Source organism: Coenobita brevimanus, chromosome 110 (genome assembly GCF_032717465.1).
Source record: "Coenobita brevimanus isolate Jiangsu-jjx chromosome 110, ASM3271746v2, whole genome shotgun sequence".
Lineage (NCBI taxonomy): Eukaryota > Metazoa > Arthropoda > Malacostraca > Decapoda > Coenobitidae > Coenobita > Coenobita brevimanus.
In genome coordinates, this window is record NC_137063.1 from 1,055,909 (window position 1) to 1,079,532 (window position 23,624).

Consider the following 23,624-nt stretch of genomic DNA (forward strand, 5'->3'; position numbering starts at 1 on the left):
GTGAGAGAGAGAGAGAGAGAGAGAGAGAGAGAGAGAGAGAGAGAGAGAAAGAGAGAGAAAGAGAGAGAGAGAAGGGGGGGGTCTGCAACTATTCTATCAATGAACATGTGAACTAACTTAAATAGAATCTACTGACAAAGAGAGAGAGAGAGAGAGAGAGAGAGAGAGAGAGAGAGAGAGAGAGAGAAAGAAACTGAACAAACACAATATAGTCTCAAGCATATGATGGACATTAAAAAAAAAAAAAAAAAAGCAAATTGATGGACTAAAGGAAATAGAGAGAGACGGGGAGAGACTGAAAGGGAGAGAGTATAATGAGGAAATTAGTGCATAATGGAAGAGGGGATGGACTTTTGTGACGCAGAGAACATAACACACAACCAACACCATAAATGATGCGATTAATGGGAGAGTAGTAGTGACGTTGGCAATAACATACTTTGTGAGATATTTTCCATGTCGAGAAATTAGTAGCAGTAGTAGTAGTAGTAGTAGTAGTAGTAGTAGTTGTAGAAGTAGTACGGCAGACTTAAGTTGCCCTTTTCCTGCAGTTCCCCATCTTTTTATTTTTTGGGAGGGGGCTGGGCTGGAGACAGGTAGGATGCTGAGGGACGTGGATATAGTTGGGCAGTGGAGTGGCAGGATATTTCAGTGCCACCGCGTGTAGGCGTCCCTCTCCAGCACTCCTTAACCCCTTTACTGCGGCGAGATATAAATTAGTTTGCTCCATTCCTCCGAGGGATTTTATTTAGTACTGGAAAATGAACGTTATATCCAATCCTTGTGGCTCGAAAAATTCCACTTAATAGACAGAACAACAAGCTGCCCTCTCTCCAACTCACACACCCCTCTGTCATATACCCACCCAATCCCATATCTCACCCTGACACTGGGGATTCATTTATTTCAGGTGCAAACACAACAGCCTTAGCATCCAACAATTTCATTTTCTACAGGCTTTTCAGGTAATAATTCTCTGGTCATTTTTGTACCAAACTAAAAAAAAATATTGCTTCCAACTACTTATAATTCTCGACTCATTAACACTTAAAGTCCAGGGTTTTAAATATTGGAGAGGGGAAGAGGGAGGGGGAGGCCGAGGATGAGATGGAGGGATGGGGTGGAGAGGTATATGAGAGAGAGAGGGATGTGAGTTGGGAGCAGGGCAGTGAAATGGCGAGGGACAGGGCGACGTGGAGGCGTTTTGTTTGTGGCCACCAGAAACGGGATTGAGGCGTCTGGCAATAGATAAATAGATAGGTCTCTCTTATAATCGTATAATTCTCTTCAGTAATCACTCAGTCAAATATAACGATGCAAGCGTTCTCCTTCAAGGTTAGTGATTCACCTCGTGTGTTTATGATAAGATTTCCTGACTTAAGTAATTTTAAGTTTGCACTGATATCAGACACCCAATAACTTCACATTGTCTCAGAAAATAGCAAGATCTTCAACTGTTTATGTAGGTATTTGTACTGTATTAAACTAAGAACACGATTAGGTAGAAAATTAACAGTGTCACTACTTCCGTTCAGAAAGCGACCTACCTGGCACCAAAAATGATGCCAAACTTTCTCCCAGGAGTTTGACACAGCAGTTCTATCTTTCATGTGGCCTTCATTGTTTCCTTGAGTTTCCTAATGAAGAATACAATTTTAGTTCGCTGCAAAACTTTCTCTTGCAGCTGCTCTATTTGCTTTTATTTCTAATTCAGGAGGCGATTCTTACATTACACCTGAGACATCGTGATTGATCCAAAGAAACTATCACAGGTTGCTAATTGAACCTTTTCCCTATTTTCCTACTTCTTTTTTTACTCTAACAGCACCAAACTGTGTTCATCTAAAAGGATTCCTGGCAGACGAAGGCTTAGGCTCCTTTAGACTCCTTTACTAAGCAGGACCTTTACTGAGTAGTTTCCTTTACTGAGGAGATTCGAGTACTGATTACAAAGATTGGGTCTAATACTGAGTAAATCCCTATTATCTCTTTCAGTAAGTCCTTTTACTGAGAAGGCTTTTTACTGATTGAACCTTTTAAGTGAGAAGGTTTCACTACTAAACAAGTTCTAATACTGAGCGAGTCCATTTAAGATTATTTTCTGAGTAAGGTAGATTACTAGGTGGGTCCTTTTGTCGGGGCGGCCCCTTACAAGATGCAGCGTGCGGCAACAACCAGACGTACATAATTATCGGGGACATTTTAAACACGTGAAGGAGTGGTGGCGTCTCTTTACCCCCTTCCATCCCCCCATCCCCCTCTCTCTCTCTCTCTCTCTCTCTCTAACTGTGCCCACTCATGATTACCCGATAATGAAGAGAGGCTGAACGAGACGAGTCGATTAAACGTCCCACATTCTGGCTCGGAGCTTCGAATTAGACCGGGTTTGTGATTGCTTGCGTTCCAATATCCGTATTTCTTTGTTTTTGGGTGATTGGGTGCGCCGATGAAGCCCACCGTACGCTAGGAGAGAGAGAGAAAGAGAGAGAGAGGAGGGGGGAAGGGGGTAGCGAGCTGTTGGTACGTAATCTGGCTCTAAAAATGACTCTCTCTCTAATTGGTTCGCCGTCAGATCCTTTTTAATGACAGACTGATGATGAGGCTGAATTTCTTTATAGCATTTATTCATTTATTTATTTATTTATTTGTGTTTATATCTATATTTATCTTCTCAGCACCTCTCCTCAGACTTTTAAAAACCATCCATGTTCCATATACTTTCACCCTCAATCCTATCTCATCGTCTTTTCGTTTCCTTCCTCTTTCAGTTCCTCTTCTTTCCCTCCATTTTTCTCTCTCCCTTATTCTCAAACCTTTGTTCCTGTCTCATTCTTTTTCGCGTTCTTTCTTTTACTTCCCGTCCTCTCTCAGTTGCTCACTCACCTTCTTCCATTCGCTATTCTTATTTCACCCCACACTCCTCCCATTTTCTCAACTCTTCGCATTCCCAAACCTTTGTTCCTCTCTTCTTTTCTTCTCACGTCCTCTCTTTTGCCTTCCGTCCTCTCTCCGCTGCTCATTCCTCTTTTCCTCTCTTGCGTAAAGCTTGGATATTACATAATGTTGACTGGCGGAGGAATGACAAAGATGCAGGTGGTGGAAAGAGTCACGGGGGAAAGAGAAAGAATGATACAAGGAGGGAGACGAGGAGGAGGAGGAGGAGGAAGAGGAGGAGCAGGAGCAGGAGGAGGAGGAGGAAGAAGAGGAGGAGGAGGAGGAAGAAGAGGAGGAGACAGTGTTAGAAACTGGAGAAGGAAGACGAGATTTCTAACATTCAAAACCCTCTTATGACTCCCTCTCAGCTGAACAAAATCTTCTGAAATTGGCAGGAAAAAAGACAGTAGATTTTTTTCCCCCTGACTAAGAGGGTTAATTCAGTATTGACACTCAGGCTTCTATGACTCTCTCAGATGAACAAAATCGTCTGGCATGTGCTGGGAGAGAATACTAGAGTTGTTCAGAGATTTAGAGGGTTACTGAAGGGAGAAACGATGGATAAGCACGACGATTGACTAAAAGGGAGAGGGAGGTGAATGGACAAAGTTGGAAGACAGGATTAGATGAGATGGAAGGAGGAGAGAGAGAGAGAAAAAAAAGAAGGGAAAAAGAAGGAAAAAAAAAGATCGATATATACAGGGGAGAAGAACAAAGAAAGGAGAGAGAGAGAGAGAGAGAGAGAGAGAGAGAGAGAGGGAGAGAGAGAGAGAATGATATGCGATTAGGAATATAACGAGAGAAAATTTTTACCCTGTCCAGTCCAGTGGAGAATGAGAGACTGACGAGGAGAGGGTGTGTAAGATTGGGGAGAAGGAGAGGAGGAGACCAAGGATGAGATCGAGGGATGAGGTGGAGAGGGGGCAACGTGGTAGAAGAGAACAAGAAAACATGGAGACGATTTGTTTGTCGTCACCCGTTCCGAAGCCAAGGCGTCTGGCTATAGACAGACAGCGATGGACATAGCAAGATAGGTAGATAGAGAGATAAACTAACAGACAGATAGATAGATAGATAGACTTTCCAGATCAGATATATATAGTTTGGAAATGGAAAAAAAAAATATAGAAAGGGTCGCCATATTAAAAGGATTATTGAAGTAGGAAAGACGAAAAAAGAAAATATATAAAAAAGGAGATAACTCGAAAAAAAAAAAAAAAGGTATATAAGGTAGGGAGCAAAAGACAAGCGAAAAAAAAAGGTATATTCCAGGCGAGATGCTGTAACACTGGCATGAAAGGACGAGGAGGGAAGGAAAAAGAAAAAAAATGTATTAGAGAGGAAGGAGGGAAAGGAATTATGAAAAATGAGAAAGGCAAAATTTTGAGAGATGACAAAACGAAAAAAAAAAAATCTGTGAGAAAAGAGGAAATAATTAATCAAAAGTAAATTTAAAATAATTATTGATATTTTTTAACCAACAGACTAAGTGCTGCCTACTTCTTCCTTAGCCTTTATCATTCTTTTTCTGTGCCTGTCCTCCTCTCTTCCTATTTCTTCCATCTTTCCTGTCACTTCTTATTGCTTTTCTTTCCTTTACGGGTGGCTTTACGTTGAGTGACAAGCCAAATGGTTTCCCGTAAGCCGAGAAACCATTTACAACGCTGGGTGGTAACCATATAACCAAACCATACGTGCTCCATACGTATAAACAAGTGGGTTGGTGGAGGGTTAGTGCCCCTCCCTGTAAAACAAATATTCAAAGTCAGATGGCCACCCCTTACGGGATTATGGCGTCTGGCAATAGATGGATAGATAGACTAAGCCTTAATTTAGATGGCTTGAAATTATAGAGGATTTGCTTTCACCCGAAGGAACTGGGCCACTTCCAGACCATGTATCTGAAGGTTCGACTGAATTAAACTCGACAGACCTTAGTAACAAGATAAGAATGAGTCTCCTTGGTTACTAGTCAAACCCACCTTCCACTAGCAGTACACTTGGCTATCCGCTGAGCCGCAAAAAAATAAAAATAAATAAATAAATAAAATAATAAAAAAATAAAAATCTTTGTCGGGCGAAAAACAGAAAAGTGACTCCTTGTTTTCTCTTTTTCTTTCGTTTTCTTTCATTTATTTTCTTTTTTCTCTCTCTTTTTTTTTTTTTCTTCTGGACGATTTTTTTTTTTGGGGGGGGATTTTTTGAGATCTATGGTACTGGAAGGACTGGAGACAACCCACCTAAACCCCTTCACTTTTCTGGCTTAGTTTATAGCCATCTCTTTCTCTCTCCAGACGATTTTATTCAGCATTGGTAGAATCTTTGAACTTGGAGGGGGGTGGGGGCATAGATACAGCCAATGTCAATCTTTTTTTTGGGTAGAAGTTAGAATAGACTTTTCGAAATGGGGGGGGGGGAAGAGATGCAGCCCCCATCAACCCCTTCTGCACGAGGGGTCTTTTGTACCTGAGTAAAATCGTCAGGAGGTTGAAAGAATAACATTAAGGACGTGATCGGGGTGAAGGGATTAACTATAGCACTCGGGGGGTTTCCTTAAGCTGCATAAAATCGTCTGGAATGCAGGGTGGGTCTAAAATAGCGCCTTGCAGTCTTGTGTGTTGTGCGTATGGCCCAGTCTGCTGGTGTGGGGAAGAGTAGACATTTGGGGCCACTTCATAAAATTAGCCACCAACCATGCAATTAATTGGCATAGAAAAGCATAAATTATCAAGGAAAAAAATAGGAAAATAAAATATATTATGGAGTAATTGGTGACGCTGAGGTATATGAGAGAGGGAGAGCAAGGCAGTGAAGTGGCATTGGACAGGGCGACATGGAGGCGATTTGTTTGTGGCCACCCCGAAGCACACGAGACTTGAGAAATATTCTGCTGTATTTCGCTCAATATAAGGCAATTTTTCTCTCCGCTGGGACGCCTCTTGAAATCTGGTAGTTAAAGATTTGATTATTAATGAATATATACACAAGAGAGAGAGAGAGAGAAAGAGAGAGAGAGAGAGAGAGAGAGAGAGAGAGAGAGGGGGGGGGGACGTGAAACAGCAGAAAGACAAAATGAAGAAAAAACAAGAAAAATTGGAGGAAAGGAACATAAACAGGAGAAAAACAGAAAAAAAACTCGTCAAGAAAGAGGACAGGAACAGGAAGGAGGAGAGAAAAGGGGCCGGAGGAAACGGAGGTGGAGGGGAGGGGAGAGGGGAGGGGAGGGGAGAGGAAGAGGGGAGGTATGGGGTGAGGGGTGAGTGGGAGAGTAAGGGGAAGGTGGAAGGGGTGTGGTGGGGGTGGAGGGGGAGACTGACTTTGAAGATGGCCTGTGATGACGACAATACAGTTCCGTTTGGCCCTCAGATGCTCCTCTGTCTGTCTGTCTGTCTGTCTGTTTGTCTGTCACACACACACACACACACACACACACACACACACACACACACACACACACACACACACACGCACAGGAAGATATTCGAAAACTAAGAAAATTCTGTATATATTAATTGACTGCTCAATCACCGAAGGAAAGAAACGAAGCACAGGACAGCCAAAGCCTCCAGTCATTCACCTCTGCTCTCCCCTAACCCATTCATGTATTATTCATTATATTTAAGCTACCAGTTGGCGATTATGAATAATTCTGGAGGGATTGTTAGCTTGTGGAGGGGTTAATGGAAGCTCTAACTAACCCCCCCAGTTCGAAAGCTCTCTCGAAAGTTAAAGGAAATCGTCTGAAAGTAGAGAGATTACTGGGCATAGAAATGTAATTGGATTGAAGGGGTAAAAATGATGAAAGAATAAGGAGGCCTTCGTCTCCTAATCCCCCTAATCCTTCAGGCTGTTCAGTGACTTGTGTTGGGTGTCTTACCAAAACAAGGGACGGACCTTCACGTGATGCCACCGAAACAGCCGGACCGCTCCACTGCCTGGTGATACAAACATCCCTCAACTCCCTCCCTATCCCTCAAAAGGACGATGGTGGACTGTAGGATAAAGGCACTTCCATTCTGCTTCCCATGCACGATCAAGACTGCTCACTTTCTGATTTATTCCTCATTTTTATATTTCCTCTCTTGTAAATCTGTGACTGAATCATCGCTAACAAACGTCTTCATATCTGTTTGTGATTCCATACATGCGTCCCACTTTCATAGATGCTTATAAAATTATCCTTCATAATGCAAGATCTTTTTCACACTATCTCTCCGCCTCCCTCGATTTCTCCCCTTTCCTCTCACTCCCTTTTCTGATCTGTCATTCTTCTTGGTCAGTCTCTCATCAACTTATCTCTCTCTCATCAAGCTATCTCTTCATAAAGCCATCCTAATTTAAGACGCCCCAGTTAACCCCTCCATTCTACCACATCTGCTTCCATACGGACTCTCCTTCCGTCACTCGGTCACATTAATCTACCCCAGAAGTGGATCTTAGACATTTAACTTGCGCAGCTTTCATCCTTAGTCTTGAGCATTTAAGATCAGTTGCTCGCATCAATACAGCACAGTCGTCGCCATTATTTCCTCAGACACACCCCACTTTTACCTAAACAGACACTTGCCACGTCCTCTGCAGTCCTTAGCGTCCTCCCACGTAAATCTACATCAATGTCCTTCTAAGTTCTCCCCTTTTAGATATACACTGATGTAGTTGTGATCTTTTATTTACAACATTTATATATTTGTCTGTAATTTGTATCCATCCCTAAGTGGCCTTCAGTGACTTTGTTCCTCAGGGCGTTGGGGCCTTGTACTGGGAGGCAGAGAAAGAGTTTAGAAAAATATCATCCCCACGGAAACAATTACAGATGACATCCCTCTTCCCTCCGTACTCTCTGTTCTTTCTTTCCTCCCTCCTCTCTGCTCCCTCCTCCATCTCTCTTCTCTGTTTCATTTTCCATCCATATCTATCATCTCTCGTTCTTGTTTCTCTCTCTCCTCCCGCCCTAGATTCTCCTCTCTCCCTCTCCTCCCTCCCTGTCTTCTGCTCCACCCCCCTCGTCCTACCTCCTGCTTCCTTCTTCCTCCCTAGCTCTCCTTCACTTTGCTCTCTCCTCCTTCTTGATACTCTTCCTTCTCCTCCCCAGCTACTCTTTCTTTCCTTCTCCCTACTTCCTCCTCCCTCCCCCTCTTCAACCATTCGTTCCCTCCTCCCTCTCTGCATTTTTCTCCCTCCTCCCTCCCCTTCCTCTGTTCCTTCCTCCCTCCCTCTCCCTGCTTCCTACTCTATCTCTTCCCTCTCCTCCGTACCTCACCACATTACTTGGTTTTCTCTCTTCTCTACTCTCTGTCTTTTCTTCTTTTATTCCCTCCTTTCTCCCTCCTCTCCTCCTCTCTACTCTCTCTTCCTTCCTCCCTCCTTCCTTCCTTCCTTCCACCTCTCCCTGCTTTCACCTCTCTTCCTTCCTTGTCATTCCTACTTCCTTTCCCTGCTCTTTTCCTTCCTTTCCTTCTCGTTTCTCCCTCTTCTATTCCTATTCATAACTTTCTCTCTCTCTCTCTCTTCCCTCCTCCTCTCCTCCCCTTGTGTATGTGTGTGTGTGTGTGTGTGTGTGTGTGTGTGTGTGTGTGTGTGTGTGTTTGTGTCCGAGGGATTAACACGTTGGTAGTTTACTCCACATTTTTACCCACTTTATGTTTCCACTAAAACTGCATTGAAATTAACGCGGGGATTAAAGCACCCTGTTACACACGCGCTGGCGAAGTGAGAGAGGGTGTTATGTTTTGATCAGCGTGTGTTATTCTGTCCAGACCTGACGTACTGAAAGATTTAACATTATTTGGTACAGTACTTGGGTGGTTTTTCTCTACCTATCCCTCTGTTTTACTACTACTACTACTACTGCTACTACTACTACTACTACTACTGCTGCTGCTGCTGCTGCTGTTGCTGCTACTACTACTACTACTACTACTTCTACAGCTGTTGCCTCTGCTAAAACAATAACCAACCGTCCCAATAAACACACTCTAAATATTCCTATGTCTGCCTAATTCTTCCCTACCTCACTTTGTTATCGTTTCAACAGCTATCGTAGGTCACTCGCCTCGCATTCCAATATCCAGTCGCGGTGAGTTGCTGGCAGATTACGAGCGATATATGGACGAAGTTTTGCAAGAGAGAGCGGGACCGAGATTCATCCATTTGCGAGGCTCTCAAATCGAAGGGTCGCTGATTTTCCTTATCATACTGGCCTTCTGTTTTACTATGATGGCCAGATTTTCCCTTCTCTGTATCTAATATTCTCACGTATATATGAAAAGAGATGGTTAAGCAATGTATGGGGACTCTGTAAGGGGGATAGGAAGAGATATGCAGAGATTAGTCAATGATGTGGAGAAAGGAAGCCTGTTAATGGAAGGGTAAAAGAGGGTATTCCTAGACGATCTGATCACGTAGACTGATGACAACACACACACACACACACACACACACACACACACACACACACACACACACACACACACATATCCTCCTGACACACCTGTGAGCACCTGAAACGACAAGCGCCCTGAAGTGTGAATGAAGTTTTGAGGTAAGTGAACGAAACGAGGGGAGACTGAAAGGTAAATTATGCAACACAGGTAAATTTGTGAAACAGAATTTTGGTTTGAGAGTTAGATTTAAAGATTAATTAGATTTGTATTGGCTTGAAACTATAGAAAGTCTAGAAAGATTGGAGAGGGTAGCAATGGTGCATGTGGAATTAATGATAGTGATATTGAAATTTGCTCTCACTTTCACTATCCTATGCAGCATCTAACCCCTCCTAGTAAAAAAATATATACATGACAAAAACTTCTAAGCATATAGATAGACAGATAGATAGATAGACAGATAGAAAGAGAGAGATATACTGGATTAAACACCTACGTATAAGTACCATTGAGTGAATAAAGCAAAAATGTATAGAGGTGGGAAGTACTAGGCTGCGTGTGCCATTTGTATAACGACACCCTCGTTTATAGCGGCAGTTGTGAGGCTTACAGGGGGACTGAGGTGTGTGTGTGTGTGTGTGTGTGTGTGTGTGTGTGTGTGTGTGTGTGTGTGTGTGTGTGTGTGTGTGTGTGTGTGTGTGTGTGTGTGTGTGTGTGTGTGTGTGTGTGTGTGTGTGTGTGTGTGTGTGAGGGAAAGCGGCAGAGGGGGTGCATAGGATACTGAGAATTAGGGAGTTTGTATGGTTGAAAGGAGAGAGGATGAAAATAGCTGAGTGTTATATGAAGCTGCAGGTGTAGTCAGACTGGAGGGTTAATTTGACTAGCAACCAAGGAGATATTGTTCACTGCTCATAACATAGTCTCATCGTATTTCTAGCAAACTAACATTAATATTTACGTTGTAGAGGCAGCCTAGGCGTGTCAGGTAAAATCCAGGTGACTAGAGTGAGAGTTGAGTGTGTGAAATTGTGAATGTGAGCGAATTTGGGAAAGTGAGCGAGACTGTACGGTTGGGGAGTAATTGTGGGAGAGTGAATATGTGACCAATAGAGCGAGTGTGAGTGACAGAATTTGGTGAAGCGAGTGAGGTTACCTGAAGGACTTGAAAGTATATGGGATCAGAAGAGGAAAATAAAAGAATACAAAGTGCGTGGATGTGTCTATGGTATGAGAGAGAGAGAGAGAGAGAGAGAGAGAGAGAGAGAGAGAGAGAGAGAGAGAGAGAGAGAGAGAGAGAAAGGGAGAGAGAGAGAAAGGAGGTTTTAGTCTCATTCCAATTCGTAGACAAAAATTATTTATTCATTATATCGTCCCTTTCTAAATAAACTTCTCCAAATGACAGTCGGTCCATCCAATTAGCCTTATATTAGTGTGTTTGTTCATATTAAAATTTTTGACCATGATATTTAGATAATAATTTAAAAAGAAGCGTTTAAAATAAAGACAAGAGTTCAGGTGCTAAGAAGATAAATGCTAAACACTGTATAATGGTGCATAGATCATGTGTGTGTGTGTGTGTGTGTGTGTGTGTGTGTGTGTGTGTGTGTGTGTGTGTGTGTGTGTGTGTGTGTGTGTGTGTGTGTGTGTGTGTGTGTGTGTGTGTGTGTGTGTGTGTGTGTGTGTGTGTGTGTGTGTGTGTGTGTGTGTGAATAAATGGATATATTGAAAGACAGATACAGAGAGATGTGTAAACAGTTTGCAGATAAATGACTGGCTACACTCCATTTCACTCCACATCCCATCCACAGCCACTCCTCATTCCATCCACACTCCATTCACACCTACTCACACTCCACCTCATCCCCCATCCACACCCTACTCGACACCCACTCCACAATCACTCCACACCCACTACATACCCCTCTGCACACCGCATCCACACCTGGCTCCAGCTGTAGCAACACACGTAGAATTAATTAGGGCCATTTGTCTTCTGCAGGAGGTATCCGCCTTCGCCACCACCCGCGCCTTCTTCCCAGCACCTAGCGAGTCTCCTAGCATATCCATCTCCTAGGCAAGTGTCGTCCTATTGCTCAGGTGCTGCTGGAGAGGGACGCCTTCATGTGGTGGCACCGATTTCACCAGGCGGCTCAACTGCTTGGTTATACAAACATCCATCAGCTACTTCCCTATCTCCCCTTAAAGGAACATGGTGGATTGCAGAAGGAGAAATTAAGCCTGAAGTCCACCGTGTTCATATCTAGATGATCCTTGGGTTACTACTACTACTACTACCACTACTACTACTTCTACTACTACTACTACTATTGTACAGCTAAACTGCCTGCTATGCTATCTGTTCCCTACCTAAAAAAAAAAATAGTGCTCAAAGCCTGAAGAAATGTCTCTTTGAAAGAGAATGAAAGAAAGATAAAAATCACCATAATGTCAATTTGTGAACACACACACACACACACACACACACACACACACACACACACACACACACACACACACACACGCACGCCTGTTCCCTTAGCGATAACGCAGTATGAACTTTGCTGTTTCGGAAAGAAAAACTAGACAATTGCTTAATTTTTTTCCACTTTTTTTCAATGTAATTAGTGAAAGACTCTGTATCTTTTCTGTGGTTCTAGTTTTTAAAATCAAACTTATATTGACTGCATTTTTACCCAATTTACGAATTTTTCTTCTACATTAAGCTCACATTTTTTTCTCAGTCGTTTAATTGATGCTTCTGGATCTATTTCGAATCACATCATCAAGGGGTAGTGAAATCCTTAGTCCACAAACCCTTTTACATCGACGAAGCTATATTCCTTTTCTTACCCTAACTTTTTCCACCCGAGTACAACACGTGTATTTCATTCTTGCTGATTCTCTGTCTAATACTTACTGTCTGTTTCTTAAAATCTGGATCTTAAACACGGCTTATGCGGTGTATACATAATTGAGATATACGGTTTAGGAATTGTGGATTTTAGTAGATACCTGCATACACCTTCTGAACAACCGTAAGCGCTGTGTAGGGTGAGTGTATGAGTGTGGGTAAGGTACAGTGTGGCATCATTTCCTGTTCACTTGACTGGTTTAGCAAGCACTATTTTTTTTTTTTTTAGTTTTGAACAGCTCCCTTGCGGTGAAAAAGTTAATGAATGCAATCTCCAACCTTTCCAAATTTAAAATATAATAAGTCTCCTAAGCTTCTGAATATAATAACAAAAAATATAATCATACACGTCATCGCCTTAAAGAGGTATGCATCCTTCTTTGCACCTGGCGACTGAAAATTTATACTCTTTTCACTTTCACTTGATCTAAAATAGCCATCTCTCCATCTAGAATCCTGATTGTAGCAGAATAGTAGCACTAGGATATGATGCTAGTCACGAAGAAGCGCTACGTAAGAGATGTGGAGCCGAAGTATCGTCTTTTTCTGCCACTGAGCAACGTGAAATGGGCGACAAAAGGACGAAAATCTGGACCAAGTTAAGATGAAAGGAGCACAGCATATTTTTCTAGGGATGACTTTAGCTAATATCTTAAGTCGGAAATTTGTCTCGTAAGATGAAATAAATAGTCGTGAGAAAGTAGGAATTGAGAGGAATTTCGCAACTGTGCTTTAAAGGTACGAGAAAGGGAAAGACAGAGAGGAAAAGTTCTGAAGATGAAATTAATAAGGGGAATGGTGTGATGTCAAGAAATTTTTCGTTCAGAGAGAGAGAGAGAGAGAGAGAGAGAGAGGGAGAGAGAGAGAGAGACAGATAGCAGCACAAATCACTGGGGTAGCGATTGGGCCATGAATACCACGCCACTGTTGCATATGAGATCACCACCTAAAATTACCTTCTCTCCACTCTCCCTCCCTTCCTCTCCCTCCCTCTTCTCTCCCTCCCCTCCTGTTACCCCCTAGCTCCTCTCTTCCTCTCCTCTCTCCCCTCCTGTCCCTCCTGTCCATGTCTTCCTGCTGTCTTCTCTCCTCCTCTCTCCTGTCCTCTTTCATCTGATCTTCTCCCCTTACCTCTCTTTTCTCACCCTTCTCTCTTCACTTTCCTCTCCCTCTCCTCCTCCTCTTCTCTCCTCTACTCTTCCTCTTCCTCCTCTCTTCCTTCTCCTCTCCCGTCTTCTTTTCTCTCTCCTCCTCCTCCTCCTCCTTTACCTTACCTCTTCTCCCTCCTCTCCTCTCCCATTATTCTCTCTCTCTCCCTCTTCCCTTCTCCCTTACATCTCCAACCTACTCTACCTCCTCCTTTTTCCCCCTCTTCCTGTTCCTCTTCCCTCTTCCTTCCTCCGCCCTCTTATTTTTGTGTCCTTATCATCAGCTCATAATATTCGATACCATAGTCATAGCCCTCTTTTAAACAACCAGCCACGAAAGGGATATTAGGTCTGTTGCCGTCTGCTTTCATTTCTACTCCGTTCTGCTCCCTTTCACTCGTTCCTCTCCCTTCTCCCTCTCCTCCCTTCCCCTCTTACCTTCCCCTCAGCTCCCCTCTTACCTGCCGTCCCTCCTCTCCCCTCTCCTCTCTCTCTCTCTCTCTCTCTCTCTCTCTCTCTCTCTCTAAAAAAGTAAAAAAGCCATAACAAGCAATAAATACCACAGAACGTCGGCTCATGAAAAAGTTGGTAACAGGGGATTGGAAACAGCATGGGTATGTTGGCCCTGTGATAGATAGATAGATAGATAGATAGATAGATGGAGAGAGAGAGAGAGAGAGAGAGAGAGAGAGAGAGAGAGAGAGAGAGAGAGAGAGGGAGGGAGGGAGGGAGGGATGGGATGTTACATAATTAGAGATGGATGGATAGGTAGAGATATATATGAAGAGATAGATAGATGGATAGATGGATAGATAGATAGATAGGTAAGTTGGTAGGCAGGTAGATAGATAGATAGACAGGCGGGTAGTTAAGTTGGTAGGTAGTCAGGTAGATAGATAGATAGATAGATAGACAGATAGATAGATAAACTGAGAGATTGTTGAATGACAGGTGACTCAACAAACATGCACATGTATAGAGAGAGAGAGAGAGAGAGAGAGAGAGAGAGAGAGAGAGAGAGAGAGAGAGAGAGAGAGAGATTTAAAAGGCGTAGTAAACAAGGCTACAATCAAGCAATCAGAGCAATCAAGAATAGAATAAAACAACACTGACCTGCCCACAATCAAGGACGAAGAGGGAAAGGGGGAGGGGAAGGGAGAGGAGGGGGGAAGGAAGGGGGAAGGGGGAGGGGAGGGGAGGGAAGGGGGAGGTGAAGGGAGAGGAGAGGGGAGGGAAGGGGGAGGGGAATGGAAGGGGTAGTAACTGGAGAGAAAGGGAGAGGAGAGATTGAGGGGGTTGGAGTGAGGGGCGGAGTAGGGGAAGGGGTTGAGAGGGGATAGGAGTGGGGAAGAGGTGAAGGATTGGGGGAGATGGAGGGAGATGAGAGGGGAGGGAAGGAGTGGAAGGAAGATGGGAGATCTGAAGAGAAAGGGAGGGGGAGTGGGAAGAGGAGAGGAGAAAAAAGGGGATAAGATGAGAGGGGTGGGGTTTGGCGAGGGAAGAGACTGTGGGGAGGAGAGGGAGAGGTGTGGAGGGAAGTGGGGGGAGAGAGTGTGGGGGTAGGACGAGAAGAGGAAGAACAGAGGGGATGAAGAGGAAGGAGAGGGAGGGGGAGAGGTAAGTGAGAAGGTAGGGACCGATTGGATGGAGGGTGGGGGAGACGCTGAGAGGGAGGGAGGGGGGAGGTTGAGAGGGGAAGGGGAGAGGGGGAGGGAATAGAGGGGGGGAGGGTGTCAAGAAGATGGAAAGCCTCCAATTTCACAGGACATTAGTGAAACAGAGGCAGGGTGTTGCTTCGGTGATTAATATTTTCCTTCCTCTCTATTTTTCCTTCCTTCCTCTCTCCTTTTCCTTCCTTCCTCTCTCCTTGTCATTCCCTCCTCTCTCTTTTTCACTCCTTCCTCTCTCTTTTTCCTTCCTTCCTCTCTCCTTTACCTTCTTTCCTCTCTTTTTCCCTCCTTCCTCTCTCTTTTGCCTTCCTTCCTTCCTCTCTCTTTTTCCTCCTTTCTCTCTCTTTTGCCTTCCTTCCTGTCTCATTTTCCTTCCTTACTCGCTCTCTTTACTTTCTTCCTCTCTCTTTTTCCTTCCTTCCTCTCTCTTTTTCCCTCTTTCCTCTCTCCTTTGCCTTCCTTCCTCTCTTTTTCCTTCCTTCCTCTCTCTTTTTCCCTCTTTCCTCTCTCCTTTGCCTTCCTTCCTCCTTCCATTCCTTCCTCTTTTCTTTCCTCCACAATCTTTTCAGTCTGTCTCTCTTTCCTTCCCTTTCTTTTCTTCTACGCTCTTTTTCTTCCCTTTATTTTTATCATTATTATCATATACTCCTTTCTATTCTCTCTTTCTTTCTCCTTATGTTCCTGAGTTTTTCCTGCATCTTTTCCACCTCTCTCTCTTTTTTAGTCTTCCCCTCTCTTTCTCTCTACGCCTTGCTCCTTTTCTCAATCCTTACTCTCTCTCTCTCTCTCTCTCTCTCTCCTTCCTTCATGCCTTCTTTCTTCCTTCTATTCACTTTTTCTTCCTCCTTCATCCCTCTCTTCCTTCTTCATTCTATCCTTCATTCTTGCATCTGTGTAGTTTGTTTTTATTATTCTTCGTTCTTTCTCTCTCTCTCTCTCTCTCTCTCTCTCTCTCTCTCTCTCTCTCTCTCTCCTCACCTTTCCTTGCTCTCTATTGACACTTCTCTTTTCTCCTTTACCTATTATTCCTCTCTCCTTTATTTACTTTCCTTTTTTCCCTCTTATTTTCCTTATTTTCGCTCCCCCGTTGTTGCTGCTATCCTTCTATCTATCTATCTATCGCCAGACGCCCTAATCCCGTAAGGGGTGGCCACAAACAAATCGCCTCCATGTCGTCCTGTCCCCCGCCATTTCACTGCCCTTTCTCCTCTCTAATACTTCCTCTTCTTTATTCTTCCTTCATCTTCCCCTCAGTATCGTATCTTCATCTAATTCCTCCCATTGTCTCTCATCTTCCTTGACCTCCAGGTAAGGGAGAGTAGGTGAAGTATACCCTGTGAAGATGGGCATTTTTGGCTGGTATGACTGATTCAAAACTTTCTCCAAGAAGAAAAAGAAGGAGAAATTAAGCCCTTACGACTCTCACACACATGGTTTTTGTCTCAAGAAAAAAATCCATCTCTATACGTCTGAGAAATGGAAGAGGTGTAGGGAAGGAATTGCTTAGGGATGAGGCAAGATGGACGAGATGGGTTCTTGTGCTGTATAATTTTCTTGTACTTTTTTTTCCTCTTCTCTCTCTCTCTCTCTCTCTCTCTCTCACACACACACACACACACACACACACACACACACACACACACACACACACACACACACACACACACACACACCTGCAGCCATTGATTAATCGCAACACACGCAATATGCTGAAGTGTAAACAGACCCATTCAGTGGCACAGAGGCAGGCTAAACACTCACCTATTCAGACAACAATCGTACTCCACCATCTCTCCTGGAAAGCTGTTAAACTCACACGCACACATCAGAATTAATCCAGAATGCAATTATCTCGGGAGCACACACACACACACACACACACACACACACACACACACACACACACACACACACACAAGACGCACATGCATACACACATAACCAGACTCACTCCCACACAGATATAACCAGACAGGCACACTCATATTTAAACTCTCTCTCGCTCTCTCTAAACTTCCCTCCCCCCGCCTGCGTTGTGGTGTGGTGTGGCGTAACAGAGATGGTGATGAGACGTCAGTGTGAAGCTCCACATAGTAATTACATAGATAAAGAATAAATGCTTCAATAATTACAACCTATCTGATTCTAATTTATTCTCATTAACGTCGTAAAATTCATCATCTCTCCATCTTGAATCTTGAACAGTAACAAGAGATTAACACTACCATGCGATGCTAGTCACGAAGAAGTGCTATGGGAAGGATGTTTAGCGGTAGTATTGTTTTGCTCTGGCACAGTTCTCCGCCAGATTAAAATGAACACACTGTAGGTACAACTGTTCTCCTTGTTTAAGTAGTTCATTATACTTGTCTAGGAAAATAAATTGTCATGAATACGCTTAGACAGGAAATTCAATGCCCTGTCTCCATTACCCATTAGTTCCATTATTCACGTTACCTGTTACACTTCTATTACCTCTATTACCTTCATTACCTGTCTGCAAAACCTTCACAGCCCACGATACTGTAAATATCTACCTTCAAGAACACTACTACCTCCAATAACTCAATTACCTTCAATACCTCCATTACCTACCTTCAGTACCCCCATGTCTCACCTTCGTTACCTCCAATACTCACCTTCATTAGTCACTTCCATTGCCTCCACTTCTTACCTCATTTACACCTCTCACTCCAACCACTTCTTCCTTCTTTTCTACCTACACTCTCTTCCTCTCTTCCTGACCTACTTTCGCCTAATCTCCCTCCCTTCCTTCATAATTTTCTCTCTTCTTCTCTTCCTCTTTGCTTTCCTACCTACTTCCCTCCTTCATTTCATGCTTTCAGACCTTCCTTCCTCCTTCATGCCTCTCTGCCTTATTTCTCGCTTCCCTAACTTCCTTCCCACCTGTCCTAACTTCTTATCTTCCTTCCTTCCTTCTTTCCTTCTCCTTCTCTTCCTTACTGCCTCACAATATTCCATCTAACCTGCCTATCTGTCTATCTTCCTCCTTCTTTGTCTACCTCCCTCACTTCTATCCCACCTCCCTCCGTTCCTTCCCACTTCCCTACATCCTTCCCTTCTTTCCTGCCTCTCAGTCATCCTCCCTTCCTCCCTTTCTGTCTGCCTACCTTCTCTCCTGCTTCGCTCCCTGTCTCCTACCAGTCTCCCCCTCTCCTGCTTCTCTGCCTACCTTTCTGCTTACTTACCTTCCTCCGTTCCTCCCTTGCTCCTTCCCTTCCTGCCTCACTACTCCCTCTCTCCATTCCTGCCTCACTACCTCCCTCCCTATCTTCTCTCCCTACATTCTCGCTCCCTTCCTGCCTTCTTAACCCCTCCCTCTCTTTCTGTCTCGCTACCCCCTTCCTTCCTTACTTCCCCCTCCCTTCCTTCCTTCTCCCTGCCTCAATCCTCCCTTCCTTCTCACCAGCCCATGCCTCCCTCCCCCACCTTCCTCACTACCTAAGTTGACCTCATCTCCGCAAATCCCTTAGTGAATAATTAACACTCATTAAAACTTCGCCTTAATGGGTGTGACGTCACGGCTTGTTAACCCCCCCCTCCTCACCTGTGGCTCTTGATTAAGCTGCTCAGGTGGAGATTTAGGACAGTGTTAAACCCCTTCAGCCCCATAACGTGCGCTGGAGAGGGACGCCTTCACGGGGTGGCACTGATATAGCCGGAAGGGGGAGCTGCCGGTTATACACATGTTCCTCAACTCCCTCCCTGTTCTCTGAAAGGTGAGTGGAGGGCTGCAGCAGAGGGGCAACTTCAGCCTGCAGTCCACTGGGTTCGGATGAAACAATAAGTACATGCAATCCGTGGACGTATTTCGTGTTCTATTTTCCCTGCGTTATTGTGATTTTATTCAGCTAAGGGAGAAAAATAAAGTTCTTAATGGATTTATGGAGTCTGTCCCTATCCTCGTTACTGTAAAATGTTTCTCCAAAGTCTAGAGGTAGCAAGAACAAACTGAGGTAGTAGTAGTAGTAGTAGTAGTAGTAGTAGTAGTAGTAGTAGTAGTAGTAGTAGTAGTAGTGGCAGTAGTAGTAGTAGTAGTAGTAGTAGTAGTAGCAACCGTGAAAGCTTACCTGGATGTCCTCTTACAGAATACCATCTTCCTTTAGGGGAACAGGGGGGAGGGGGGAGTTGAAGGATGTTCGCTGTTGTTGATGTTGTTGTTGTTATTGTTGTCGTTTTGTTGTTGTTGTTGTTATTGTTGTTATTGTTATTGTTGTTGTTATTGTGGTTGTTGTTAATGTTGTTTGTTGTTTTGTTATTGTTGTTATTGTTGTTGTTTTGTTGTTGTTGTTATTGTTGTTTGTTGTTTTGTTGTTGTTGTTATTGTCGTTGTTGTTGTTATTGTTGTCGTTGTTTTGTTGTTGTTATTGTTGTCGTTGTTTTGTTGTTGTTGTTATTGTGGTTGTTGTTATTGTTGTTATTGTTGCTGTTATTGTTACTGTTGTTATTATTGTTGTTATTGTTATTGTCGTTGGTATTATTGTTGTTATTGTTATTGTTGTTGTTATTATTGTTGTTGTTGTGAGGCCCTCCTACAGGTACAGTACAGTATATACACCTCGTAGGGATCCAGTGCCCCCTTGTAATTTCACCTGCCCCCGGGAAACACCTGGAGTCCGAAGGTTAATTAATCCAGTACTAAGGTGCTCTCCTAACATGTGGAAAATCGTCTGGTGAAGCGAGAAAAACATATAAAAGAATATCACTGAATTGAATATGTTAAAAGTTAGGAAAGAGGAAAGAAATAAGTAAAACAAAAGGAAGAGAAGGTAGGGTATATATAAGTGAAAAGTAAGGAGAGAGATAAAATTACTGGGTATAAGTAAGAAAAGAGAAGGAAAGTGGAAAGGTAAAATGAAGAATCAGAAGCTAAAAATTAAGGATAAAGAGGAAAGATGTAAACCAGAAGTCAATAAGGAAAGGAAGTGTCTTTATATCGAAAAGAGGGAGAAAGGGAAGTGCTGAAGGAAGGAGGAAGAGGAACAGAAAGGCTAGCAAGAAATTAAAAGGAAAGGGGAGAAGCAAACGCAGTCAAGGAAATGGAAATTGTTTGAAGGCGCACCCAAGGAAAGCCAAGCCACTCTCGCTCGAATTCAAACATTTCATCCTTGTAACCCCTTTACTGTTCGATAAAAGTCACAGTAAGTCCATAATACTAATAAAATAAACAGTGGCTGCTAGAGAGAGAGAGAGAGAGAGAGGGAGGGAGGGAGTGGGGGGGTGGAAGAAAAGGGAGGAAGAATGGGAGAATAAATAGGAGAAAAATGATGAAAGGTGTTATAAAAGAGACGATAAAACTGGGAAAGGAATGTGGTGTCGAGAAACTTTCCAATACATAATTTAACGCGATATGGGGCGACTAAGAGAAGGTGAAAGGGGAAAGACAAAGGACAGGTCAATGTATACAGGAAAATGGAGAAGGTAGGAAATAAATCAGAAATGTCAGGGAGATTTCAAGTTGCTGTTACTCTTTGCCCATTATTTTTAGTAGAGGGAAGTAGGGCTAAAAGTGATGATGATGATGATGATGATGATGATGACTGCCAACACCATCACTGCCTACGCTATCATTTTATGTCATCACTACCAACACCCCCCACCATTTCAGCTTCCAGTATATAAGAGGAAAATAGGGTAATGATGATGATGATGATGAAGATGACTGCCAACACCTATCACTGCCCACATTACCACTATATATCATCACTGCCAACACCCACCACCATTTCTGCCACCAGCCATCTCGCCACTAGCAGAAAAAGGAGGGTCCATCTAGGAAGCAGGAAGATTGGGAGAGGGATTAGTGGGAACCGTGAGAGCTGGGAGGGATTAGGAGAAGTCAGGCTGATAAGACTTATTCTATTCAGATTAACCCCTTCACCCTTTGGACGTCGGGTTTACTTAATCTACTACAAGCAGACGATTTTATTCAGCCTGAGGGATGAAGGGGTACAACTAAAGTCTGGCTTGCCATTAAGTGTCGAGTCCTAAATGTTTCAATTGTCAGATTCACACACACACACACACAAAAAGATAATAACTATTAGACCAGGCAGTGGAATTATGTGTGTACGAAAGAGAAATGTAAATAGTTGGGATAAGCACTGCGTTTTTGTGGGTAACATTGTTGTCTCTCTTGCAGGTAGAAAAGGTAAAACAAAATACTGTACAAAAGGGCAGCAAACTCGTACCCATCTCAGTTTGCGTTAGTGTGCAGCATTATATATCATCACGATAAATGACCCCCACCACGACCCCAGTGATAATGGTGGTTGTAAGGGCGGCATATGCATCAAAAAATATATTCACAGAGACGAGATAAAATATGACAAAGGCTCCATGGAATAGCATCCCTTTTAACTAGTACAGCCAGGCCACATTATTTCTCACCTTCATGATCTTCTTTTACCTTATTACATCCGCTGTAGATTTAAAAACAGCTGCTATAAAATGTCCTTTGATATCTGTAAATCTGATCTGGTGGCTTCTCCCTATTTTCCTGTACGTCTTGTACGAGAAAAGGACGATAATTTTAGGACTTACCTCTGCAGATGGCCTTACCTGTGAAGTGGGGTCAGGATTGCAAAAGGTGATCAAGGTGTGTCGAATATGTGATTCTGTGGCGCATTTCACTGAGCATAGTGTTCGATAGTACTCCAATATTTACACTTTCTCTTTCGTTGTTTCTGGATCCTACTTCATCTCTTCTTTTAGACGGGATTTTGGATGATGATAACGATGATGATGATGATGATGATGATAATGTTGGTGTTGTTGTTGATAATGATGATGATGATAATGTTGATGGTGACAGAATTGTTGCTGATGATGGTGATGATGATGATGATGATAATGATAATGGTGATAGTATTGATGATCATGATGATTAGTGGTGATAGTATTGTTGTTGATGATGATGATGGATTTTGCAAACTACGGGTTACCTGTCGTAGTGAAGGTATAGGTAGCCTTCTCCATTAACCACCTGGGACGACATCATTTACATATTTTTCACTACTTAATGCACCTCTTTCATAGCAGCCTTTTTTTTTTTTTTTTTTTTTATACGTCAGTGTAATTAACTCTATTCAATTTCCATGCCTGATTAACCTCATTAGTGCCATGGGTCCATCCTGAGTTTAATATATTCATGCCTTGGAAGCAAAAATAAAATAGACAAATATTATCATCCTAGTGAAAGAGGTTGAGTGAAGTCAGTTTTTTCCCCTTCAACACAAAGGGTATTTTCTCAGCTGAATAAAATCGTCTGGTGTAGGCTAGCCAAAGAGGTTTCTGTTCTCTGTGAGTTTTTTTTTTTTTTACTGAACTAAATTATTAAAACATCTAACATAGTAGGACTTAAACAAGAGGGGAGTCACCAACTTTATGGATTTGCTGATGTGGACCACGAGAGACATTATAGCCTCTCTCTCTCTCTCTCTCTCTCTCTCTCTCTCTCTCATCCTACTGCTACATTTATTTACAGGTCTTTTCTCCCTTTTTTATTTTCTTATCCTCACCTTGGCCAAGCAGGACATCACCCAAATGTGTTTTTTTTTTGCCTTTTATTTCTCGTCTGTTTTTCTCTTCTTTTTTTGGATCATTTTTTTATTCATTTCCATATTCTTCCCAGCTTCTTCTCACTATTTTCAGATACAAGGATTATTATTTTATTTGCATAGTGGAGTTATTGTCCCTTTTCTCTCTTCTGCTTTTCTCTTCTTTTATGTTTCTACTCATTTTATTTTCCTCATTCTTCCTTCCACCTCTTCACCCTATCCAGGAGCCTCTCTCTCTCCATCTCTCTCTCTCTCTCTCTCTCTCTCTCTCTCTCTCTCTCATGAGAATTATGGGGCTTATTGTGACATTCCTTTCTCTTTCCTTCCTCATTCCTTTATTTATTCTTTTTCTACATTTCACTTCTCCACTCGGTAGCTGTTCTCCAAAGTTAATTATTACTGTTATGAACTTTATTTTGATAATTTATTTCCTATTTTACTTCTTATATTACCTCTCCTTTCTCCTTTACACTTTCCCCAAATGACAGACGTCCTCAAAGCTTATTTTATTAGTATTATGGATCTTTCTGTGGCGTTTATCGGAGACCGGGAGGCTTCGTGATGAAATATTGCAATCCAGGTGAGGTGGTTTGGTCTGGGTCGGATTTTCAAGACTCACATTCTCGCCTCTGTTTTTCTCCTCCTCTTCTCTCGCTATTTTTAACCTAACCTTTCCTTCTCAGGGTTACTTTTAGCCTAGAACAACTATGCTTCTCTTTTTCAAGCCTTTGTATTATTTTTTCTATTGTATTTCTCTATTTTCTTTCCTTATTTTAACTTGTCTTTCTTCCTTTCCTATTATTATTATTATTATTATTATTTTGCATTTCAGGACCGAACTTTCCCCTTACTAGATGAGTGATTCAAGGACAGGTCAGTTTGCGTTATCAGTATCTACCCTGCATCGTTTATTCATTTTCTACTCCCAGTGGCACACTCACGCCCACGCCAGCAGACTGAGCCTTACCTACGACACATTCTCGCCAGGTGAGTCTCTA